The sequence below is a fragment of the Tamandua tetradactyla genome, chromosome 5 (assembly GCF_023851605.1).
Source record: "Tamandua tetradactyla isolate mTamTet1 chromosome 5, mTamTet1.pri, whole genome shotgun sequence".
NCBI lineage: Eukaryota > Metazoa > Chordata > Mammalia > Pilosa > Myrmecophagidae > Tamandua > Tamandua tetradactyla.
This window is the reverse complement of record NC_135331.1, coordinates 33,450,067-33,460,432: the sequence shown is the minus strand read 5'-3', so window position 1 is coordinate 33,460,432 and position 10,366 is coordinate 33,450,067. Positions and strand designations below refer to the sequence as shown.

General features: G+C 38.4%; 1 pseudogene; it reads right to left on the bottom strand.

The window, feature by feature from the left end:
• Positions 1-7,738: 7,738 nt before the first annotated feature.
• Positions 7,739-8,459, bottom strand: LOC143682343 (small ribosomal subunit protein uS3 pseudogene; annotated as a pseudogene).
• Between the last annotated feature and the right edge of the window lie 1,907 nt (positions 8,460-10,366).

Genomic DNA, 10,366 nt, shown 5'->3' with positions numbered 1-10,366 from the left:
GGTTCCCTCTTAAAGGGCTCCAGTAAGCAACTCCACCTCGAATGGGTCGAGGCACATCTCCATGGAAACCATCTAATCAAAAGTAACCACCCACAATTGGGAAGGTCACATCTGCATGGAAACAGTCAAAAAGCTACCACCCAGCAATATTGAGTGAAATTAAAGGATTATGGCTTTTCTGGAGTACACAACAGATTCAAACTGGCACACTCCCCATTTTAAGCAATGAAGAAGTAGAAGCCCAAAGATGGTAAAAACTTCTTTGAGGTCTCATAGCAGCTAATGAGTGCACCCTGAGCATAGAGGGTGCTAAATAAATATTAGTTCCCTTCTATGAGGGGCTCTTTAAAAAAAAAAAAATCTTTAATTGTGGCAAAATATACATAGTGTAAAAATAATTTTAACCATTTTAGGTGGACAATTCCTTCGCATGAAGTACATTGACAACACTGTGTAGCTTTCTTTCTTTTTTTTGCTTCGGCAGGCATCAGGATTCAAACCCGGATCTCAAGCACGGCAGGTGAGGATTCTGCCTGCTGAGCCACTGTGGCCCACCCAATATTGTGTAGCTTTCAACACTATTTCCAGACTATGTTCATCATCCTAAACCAAAACTCATACTCATTTACCAATAACTTCCCATTTCCCCCTCCCACCACTCTTGGTAAGCACGATGCTACATTCTGTCTCTATGAACTTGCTTATTCTAAGTATTTCACCTAAGAGAAATCATTCAATATTTAGCCTTATGTGCCTGTTTATTTAACTCAATATGATGTTTTCAGGGTTCACCCATATTACAGCATGTACTAGTACCTCACTTTTTTAAAAACATTTTTTATTGTGAAATGTATACACAAAAAAGCAATAAGCTTCGAAGGACATTGTAATAAGTATAGAACAGATTTCAAAATTTGGTATGGGTTACAGTTCCACAATTTCAGGTTTTTCCTTCTAGTTATTCCAAGACACTGGAGACTGCAAGAAATATCAATATACTGATTCAGCAGTCATACTCATTTGTTAAATCCTATCTTCTCTATTATAACTCCTCCTCCTTCGATCCTTCTCCCAATCTTTAGGGATATTTGGGCTATGCCCATTCTAACTTTTTCATGTTGGAAAGGGGTGTCGACAATATGGAATGGGGGAATGAAACTAGTTGATTTTCTTGGAAAGACTGGCACCTCTAGGTTTCAGGACTTATCTGGCCTAGGATCCATCTGAACATATAGGTTTCTAGAAAGTAATCTTAGTGCATTTAACTTTTGCAGAATCTCAGAGCACTAAGTGTTCTTTACGGTTAACAGGAATGGTGAGGGTTGGGGTTTGGGAAACCATGGTAATTAGCAATATCTACTTGAAACTTGCATAAGAGTAGCCTCCAGAATAGCATCTCAACTCTATTTGAACCCTCTTAGCCATTGATACCTTATTTTGTTACATTTCTTTTACTCCTTTTGATCAGGAAGTCATTGATGATCACATGGTACCAGGGTCAGGGTCATCCCTGAGAGTCATGTCCCATGTTGCCAGGGAGACTTTCACATCTGAATGCTATGTCTCATGTAGGGGGGAAGGTAATTATATTCCCTTCAGAGTTGGGCTTAGAGAGAGAGAGGGGACACATCTAAGCAAAAATGAGGTTTTCTGGAAATAACAATTAGACATTACTATAGGTAGGCTTAGTTTCTCTGCTACAGAAATAAGTTTCACAAAAGCAAGCCTCAAGATCAAGGACTTGGCCTATTGATTTGGAAGTCCCTAGTGTTTGAGACAGTACCAGGGGTTTCCCAGGTAGGAAAGTTTAATAGTTCCATATTTTTTTCTCCAGTCCCTCAAGGGGCTTTGCCAATACTTTTAAATTATCTGCCTGTGCTGGTTAGAACTGTTGTGTACACCAGAAAAACCATGCTCTTTATTCCTGATTCAATATTGCTGGGTGGGGTTTTTATGATTAAGTCATTTCCATGGAGATGTGTCTCCACCCATTCAAGGTGGATCACTTACTGGAGTCCTTGAAGAGGGAACCATTTTGGAAAAAAGCTTCAGAGGTGACATAGACAAGAGACGTTTGGAACTGCAGAAAGGAAACACCCCTGGAGAAGACATTAGAACCAAGAAGCTGGGAGATAAAGCAAGCAGACATCATCATCTGTCTTCCTAGTTGACAGAGAAACCCTAAATGTCATTGGCTCTTTTCTTGAGTTAAGGTATCTTTTCCGGATGCCTTACCTTGGACATTTTTATGACTTTAGAACTGTAAATTTGTAACTTAATAAATTCCCTTTATAAAAGCCGACCCATTTTTGGTATATTGCATCTCCAGCAGCATTAGCAAACCAAAACACTGCCCAACATACACTGGGATACATCCAGGTAGTACATTAAACTATAGAGAATCACAAGCCCTCGTTCCTATTCTGGGCACCATGTGTTTGGGTTGTTTAAATGAGCTGTCCAAGCAGGTTGACTTAGATTATGTGCTACAGAAAATTTAGGTTTGGGACAAAATAAACCTCTCTGTCTTTCACAGTAGGTGAAGTTCTAAAATATATAAATGATATCAACCTTTCCCCTGTATTATAATTTACCTTATACGATCACCTTCCAACCAGATCACCTTCGTTCTTATCTCTAATTGAAGTCTAATCTCTTTTTTTGGTTTCTTTAACAGTTGTTGTATGTAGCAATGCTGGCTTTCAGAGCTGCAGAATTCCAAACCTGAGTCTTAGGTATGACATAGGTACCCAAAGTTCCAGGAAAATACCAGATTTATAAATATATAGCACAGCATCTCAAAATCTAGAATAACATTTACAACTGCAGTCTAAATGTGCCTGCTATAAGAACTTGCAATGTAGGCTCCAATTTCTTATAAGAATTTTCTAAAAGAGACAATACAATATTTGTTCTTTGATTGCTGGCTTATTCTGTAGCACATGATGTCTCCAAGGTTCATTTCCCCCTTTGCATGCCTCAAGATTTCACTTCTTTCTGTAGCCACACAATATTTCATCATATGTATACACCACAGTTTGCCATTCTCCTCTCAGTAAATGTATCCTTCAGCCATCCATAGGGCATCATGGATAATGTCCCAAATAAAAAAAATCCATATTTCACATTATCCTCAGTTGTACAGTCATTAACACTCTCAATTTTAGACAATTTTCATTGCTCCAAAGAGAAAAATGACAGATAAACACACCCTCACCAAACAGAAAATCCAAACATGCTCTTAACTCTTGTCCGTCCCGTCCAATTATTTACCCCTGGCATTGCTATGGTCCTGTTAATGTCTTCGTACCAAATATAGGCCATAACACGCAATAGTAATTTTCCCCCTATACCCCTCTATTATTGACTCTTTGTACAAGATTCATACCTTTGAAGTAGTTCATGCAAGAACATTTATATTTGTAGTGTTAATCAGTGGGATTCTTTCAGTCATGTTCACCTTCAAAATGGTAACATTACATATAAACCCACTGATGAACCACCTTCACTTCTATCCATTCCCTTCCATTGAAGTTCAACCACATAAGCTAACTGTTAACTCATCTCTCTAGTTTCTGTGTATGTTTTGGTCCCCTATATTTTACATTCTAAGCCTCTGGGTTTGCCTTTACCAAGGTCATAATAGCAAAATCATTCAGTATCTATCCTACTATGTCTGGCTTATTTCATTCAGCAGTATAACCTCAAGGTTCATCCATGTTGTCATATGTTTCAGGACCTCATTTCGTTTTATTGTGGCATAATATTCCATGGCATGTATATATATCACATTTTGTTTATCCACTCATCTGTTGATGGGCACTTGGGTTGTTTCTATCTTTTGGCAATTAATAAATCTTCTATGAACATTGATATGCGTGCTGGTTTGAAATGATGTATGTACCCTAGAAAAACCATGTTTTAATCTTAATCCCATTTTGTAAAGGCAGCCGGTTCTCCTAATCCCTATTCAGTATTGTATGTTTGAAATCGTAATTAGATCACCCCCCTGGAGATGTGATTTAATCAAGAGTGGTTGTTAAGCTGAATTAGGTAGAAGCGTGTCTCCACCCATTTGGGTGGGTCTTGATTAGTTTCTGAAGTCCTATAAAAGAGGAAATATTTTGGAGAATGAGAGATTCGGAGAGAGCAGAGAATGCTGCAGCACCACGAAGCAGAGTCCACCAGCCAGTGACCTTTGGAGATGAAGAAGGAAAATGCCTCCCGGGGAGCTTCATGAAACAGGAAGCCAGGAGAGAAAGCTAGCAGATGACGCCATGTTCACCATGTGCTCTTCCAGCCAAGAGAGAAACCCTGACTGTGTTCGCCATGTGCCTTCTCACTTGAGAGAGAGACCCTGAACTCCATTGGCTTCCTTGAACCAAGGTATCTTTCCTTGGATGCCTTTTGTTCTAGTTTGCTAGCTGCCGGAATGCAATATACCAGAAACGGAATGGGTTTTAACAAGGGGAATTTAATAAGTTGCTAGTTTACAGTTCTAAGGCCGAGAAAATGTCCCAATCAAAACAAGTCTATGGAAATGTCCAATTTAAGGCATCCAGGGAAAGATACCTTGGTTCAAGAAGGCCAATGAAGTTCAGGGTTTCTCTCTCAAGTGGAAGGGCACATGGCAAGCATGGTGTCATTTGCTAGCTTATTCTCCTGGCTTCCTGTTTCATGAAGCACCCAGGGAGGCATTTTCTTTCTTCAACTCCAAAGGTTGCTGGCTGGTGGACTCTGTTCCTCATGTCTATGTCGTTCTGCTTTGCTTTCTCTGAATCTCCAATCTCTAAAGCGTTTCCTCTTTTATAGGACTTCAGAAACTAATCAAGACCCACCCGAATGGGTGGAGACATATTGTCACCTAACCAGTTTAACAACCATTCTCAATTACATCATATCTCCGGCGAGATGATGTAATTACAGTTTCAGACATATAGTATTGAATAGGGATTATTCTGCTTTTATAAAATGGGATTTTGATTAAAACATGAATTTTCTAGGGGACATACATCATTTCAAACCAATACACCTTTGATGGGACATTTCTATAGACTTGCTTTCATTGGGACATTTTCTCAGCCTTAGAACTGTAAACTAGCAACTTATTAAATTCCCCCTTTTAAAAGTTTCTGGTATATTGTGTTCTGGCAGCTAACAAACTAGAACAGTACTCAAATGTCTTTTTGTGTTACTGCTTTCAGCTGTTCTGGGTATACACTGAGTAGTGGTATTGCTGGGTCATAGGACAACTCGATATTTACTTTCCGAAGTAACTGCCAAACTGTCTTCAACAGCAGCTGTACCATTATACTTTCCCACCAGCAGTGAATAAGTCTTCCAGTTTCTCCACATTCACTTCAACATTTGTAGTTTGCTGTTTGTTTAAGAAGCCATTCTGACCTGAGGTGTTATATCATTGTAATCTTGGTTTGCATTTCTCTTCATATGCTTTCTAGCCATCTGTATTTGCTCTTTGGAAAAATATCCATTCATATTTTTAGCCCATTTTATAATTGGATGGTTTGTTCTTTTGTTGTTGAGTTGGACCATTTCTTTATGTATACAGAAAATATCAAACCTTTATCCGATAGTGATTTCCAAATATTTTCTCCCACTGAGTTGGCTGTCTCTTCACATTTTTGACAAATCCTTTGAAGCACAGAAGCATCTGATTTTGAGGAATTCACATTTATCTATTTTTTTCTTTCATTGCTTATACTTTGGATTTAGTTTAAGAAGCTACCTATTATTACTAAGACTTGAAGATGTTTCCCTATATGTTCTTCTAGGAGTTGTATGGTACTGGCTCTTGTATTTAGGTCTTTGATCCACTTTGAGTTAATTTTCTGTATAGAGTGTAAGGTAGGGTTGCTTTTTCATTATTTTGGTTATTGATATCCAGTTCTCCCATGTCCATTTATTGAAAAGGATATTCTGTCCCAGTTTAGTGGATTTGGGGGCATTGTCGAAAATCAATTGACCATACATTTCATGGTCTGTCTCTGCACTCTCAATTCAATTCCATTGGTCAATTCTTCTATCTCTGTGCTAGTACCATGCGATTTAGACCACTGTGGCTTTATAATAACCTTTAAAATTAGGAAGTGTTATTCCATGCACTTCTTTCTTCATTTTTAGGATATTTTTAACATTTCAAGGTCTCCTTCCTTTCCAAGTGAATTTGATAACTAGCTTTTTCAAGTCTTCAAAGTAGGTTGTTGGAATTTTGATTGGTATTACGTTAAATCCGTAGATCAGTTTAGGTGGAATTGCCATCTTAATGACATTCAACCTTCCTAACCATGAGCATGGAATATCTTTCCACCTATTTAGATCTTCTTTGATTTCTTTTAACAATATTTTGTAGTTTTCTGTGTATAGGTCCTTAACATCCTCGACTAAGTTTACTCCTAGATACTTGATTCTCTTGGTTGCTATTTTCAATGGAATTTTTTCCTTAATTATCTCTTCAATTAGGTCATTTCTTGTGTATAGAAACATACTAATTTTTGCACATTGATCTTGTATTCTGCCCCTTTCCTGTATTCTGCTCAAGAAGCTTTGTGGTAGATTTCTGAGGATTTTCCAAGTATAGGATCATGTCATCTGTAAGTAATAAAAGTTTTACTTCTTCATTTCTGATTTGGATACCTTTTATTTCTTTTTTCTGCTTGATTGTTCTTGCTAGGAATGTTGAATATAGTGGTGTCAGAGGGGATCCTTGTCTTGTTCCCACTCTTTTTTTCTTCTGCATGGGCAGGCACCAGGAATTGAACCTGGGTCTTCAGCATGGCAGGTAAGAACTCTGCCACTGAGCCACCGTGGCACACTCTTGTTCCCACTCTTAGAGGAAGTTTTCAATTTCTCACTGCTAAGTATGATGCTGGCTATTGCTTGTCATATATGTACTTTATTATATTGAGGAAGTTTCCTTCGATTCCTACTCTTTGAAGTGTTTTTATCAGAAAAAGACGCTTAATTTTGTTGAATGCTTTTTCAGCGTCTATCAAGTTGACCATGTGATTTTTCCCTTTTGATTTGTTAATGTGCTGTATTACACTGATTGATTTTCTTGTGTTGAACCACTTGCATTCCTGATATAAACTCCACTTGATTGTTGTGTATAATTCTTTTAATGTGTCATTGTATTTTTTTTGTGTGTGTGGTACATACATACAATGGAACTTTATTCAGCTGTAAAAAGAAATAAAGTTTACGCTCATGCTACAACACGGATAGCATCTTGAAGACTTCATGTTGCGTGAAATGAGTCAGACACAATGGACAAATATTATGATTCCACTTATATGAAATATGTATGTCAGACAAATTCATAAACAAAAGTTGATTAGAGGTTACCAGGGGCGAGGAGGCATGATGGGGAGTTGCAATAAAAATAATATGTATATATCAACCCATTTCTGAGTCTATAACCCTGAAATACAGGTCAACTAATCAAGGTGCTGCCTCACTAGCAATCAGATTTCATTGTCACCAGATTTACTGCCTGTTATTTCTCTGGTTAGTTCTGCAAACCGAGGGCTTTAGAGAAAGCACAGAAACATCTTAAGCTGGGCAACCCTAAGCACCAATGCTCCCATGGGCCAACATGACCCTCAGGGTCTGAACACTGGACATACAGTAAAATCAGGCCATGTGCCTTTCTAAAAAGTTTTATTAAAGATTTTTATAAAGCAACATCCAGGCTCCAGATTTGGCTGCCAAGGAACACCTGTTATGCAGTAAGGACTGGCTGAGGCATGGCAGGTGGCTCTGGCTTTCCACCTTTCTGCTCTGAGATGGGAGTGATGGGCAGGATCTCATCTTTGGGTTCCATTATGCTCACATGGTCAGGCAGGGGCTTAGGACCAGTTTTATCACTGGAGTCCCAGGGCAGCATGAACTTCACTTTGATGACCAGCACACCCTATCTGAGCAGCACATGGCGCATGGCAGTATCAACATAGTAGTTAACAGGGTCCCCACTGTGGATCATTAGGCCATCCACAAACTTCATGGATTTAGCCCTCTGTCCTCAGAGTTTCCCCACACACCACAGCCTTGCAGCCCTTGGCCCCACTCTTTATGATGAAATGCAGCACACCATAGCAGGTCCTCTGCACAGCAAGCCCTCCTCGGAGTTTGGAATGCAAAGACTCTTCTGGGCAATGGCACAGGGACCTCTTGTGGCCACCTTTTGAGCCTAAAGCTCTACACTGCCCTCAAGGAAGCCAAACCTCGTCTGAACTACAGCAGTCAATTCCTGGATCCAACGGCCTTTCTCATGGAGAACATTCTGTGTCCTGGTGGCCAGAATAATGATTTCTGTCCTGGTTGGTGTAACCTGAATCTCAACTCCAGATCTTCAGCTAGCTCCTGAGTAGAAACTCATTCAGTTCAGCTTTGAAGTTGCCATCAGCAACAAACTTCATCTTCTTGGAAACTTGCTCTGCCATCTTGCCACCAAGTGTTGCCAAAAGGAAAGTGCACCATTGGATTTGATTTGCTAGTATTTTGTTGAGAATTTTTGCATCTATGTTCATGAGGGAGATTTGCCTGTAGTTTCCCTTTCTTGTAGCATCTTTATCCAGTTTTAGTGTTGAGTGATGTTCGCTTCATAAAATGAGTTAGTTAGCGTTCCTTTTTCCTCAAAAATTTTTGGAAGAGTTTGAGCAGGACTGCTGTTAGTTCCATTCGGAATGTTTGATAAAGTTCTTTTGTGAAGCCATCTGGATCTGGGCTTTTCTTTGCAGGAATTTTTTTTTTTTACTTTTTTTGCATGGGCAGGTACCTGGAATTGAATCTGTCTCAGGCATGGCAGGTGAAAATTCTGCCACTGAGCCACCAATCATACAGCCCTATAGGGAGTTTTTGATGACTGACTGAATCTTTTCACTTGTGATTGGTTTGTTGAGATCTTCTCTTTTGTCTTGAATCAGTGTAGGTTTTTCATGTGTTTTTAGGAATTTGTTCATTTCATCTAAGTTGTCTAGTTTGTTGGTTTATAGTTGTTTATAGTATTCTCTTATGATTTTTTTTATTTCTTCATGGTCCATGATAATGACCTCTTTTTCATTTCTGATTTTGTTTATTTGCATCTTCTCTCTTTTTTTTTTATTTGTTGGCCTAGCTAGGGATCCACTGATTTTATTTTCTCAGAGAACCAACTTTTGGTTTTGTTGTACTTTCTTTCTTTCTTTTCTTTGTTCTCCAGTTTGTTTATTTCTGCTTTAATCTTTTTCTTCAGTTATTTGCTTTGGGATTAGTTTGCTGTTCTTTCTCTCATTCAGACAGCAGTTAAGTCATTGATTTTTGCTTTCTTCTTTTTTAATATTGGCATTTAGGGCAGGAAATAAATTTACCTCTCAGGACTGCCTTTACCACATCCCATAAATTCTGATATGTTATATTCTCATTTTAATTTGTCTCCATATATTTACAATTTCTCTAGCAATTTCTTCTTTAACCCACTGATTATTAAGAGTGTGTTATTTAATCTCCATGTATTTGTTAAAGTTCTTGTTGTTTGGTGTTTATTGATTTCCAGCTTCATTCCATTGTGATCAAAAAAAGTGCTGTGAATAATTTCAATCTTTGTAAATTTATAAAGACCTGTTTTGTGGCCAGGCATATGATCTATCCTGGAGAATGTTCTATGTGCACTAAAGAAGAATATATATCCTAGTATATATTATATACAACAATTATAACAATTTATATATGTCTGTTAGGTCTAATTCACTTATCAAATTGCTTAAGTTCTCTATTTCCTTATTGATGTTCTCACTGGTTGTTCTATCTATAGAGGAGAGTGGTGTATTGAAGTCTCCTACTATTACTGTTGAAACATCTATTGCCCCCTTCAGTTTGCCAATGTTTGCCTCAGGTACTTTGGAGCTCCCTGATTAGAAGCGTAAACACTTACAATTCTTATTTCTTCTTGGTGAATTCTCCCTTTTATTTACATGTGTTTTCCTTCCTTGTCTCTTATGACATCTTTCCATTTACAGTCTATTTTATCTGATATCTGTATAGCTACTCCTGGTTTCTTTTGGTTACACTTGCATGGAACATCTCTTTCCATCCTTTCACTTTTAATCTATTTGTATCCTTGTGAAGTGGTGAAAACTCCGTTTTCCCAAGAAAGTACCTGAGCCTCTAAGACGTGAGCCAAAACTTTATTGCAGCAGGCTCAGAGGACTTCCATCCAAAATCTGAGTCCTGAATATTCTTGGTTTTGAGATCGTAAAGTAGGCTAGTAAGGAAGGTGGGAGTCACTATGGGGATGGCCAGTAAACACTGGAAAGGTACAGAATTTCTTTTGTCTGAGATGGGACATGCACAGAAGACCCCTGTTCTGCAG